This window comes from Echinops telfairi, unplaced genomic scaffold, assembly GCF_000313985.2.
Source record: "Echinops telfairi isolate 266 unplaced genomic scaffold, ASM31398v2 ScPeMD7_7458;HRSCAF=8496, whole genome shotgun sequence".
Lineage (NCBI taxonomy): Eukaryota > Metazoa > Chordata > Mammalia > Afrosoricida > Tenrecidae > Echinops > Echinops telfairi.
The window spans coordinates 32,092,391-32,092,634 of NW_022111358.1; positions in this window are offsets into that span (position 1 = coordinate 32,092,391).

Consider the following 244-nt stretch of genomic DNA (forward strand, 5'->3'; position numbering starts at 1 on the left):
TGACCCCTCTTTAGAGACATGACATTTGTGCCCTGCTAGAACCAACCCCCATCATCTCTCTATCCGAGGGGAGGGGGCCTTGTGAATCGGGACATGGCAGTCTTGGTATGCCAGCACAGCTCTAGTCCAAGAGGAGAGGTCTGCTCTGTTGAGCTGTGGCATGTCCCCCAAGCCGCCACCCCTGCCTAGCCAGAGGCTCCAGTCCCCTCCCTGGCGGCCTGCGGGTGTGGAGGCAGAGGACGTG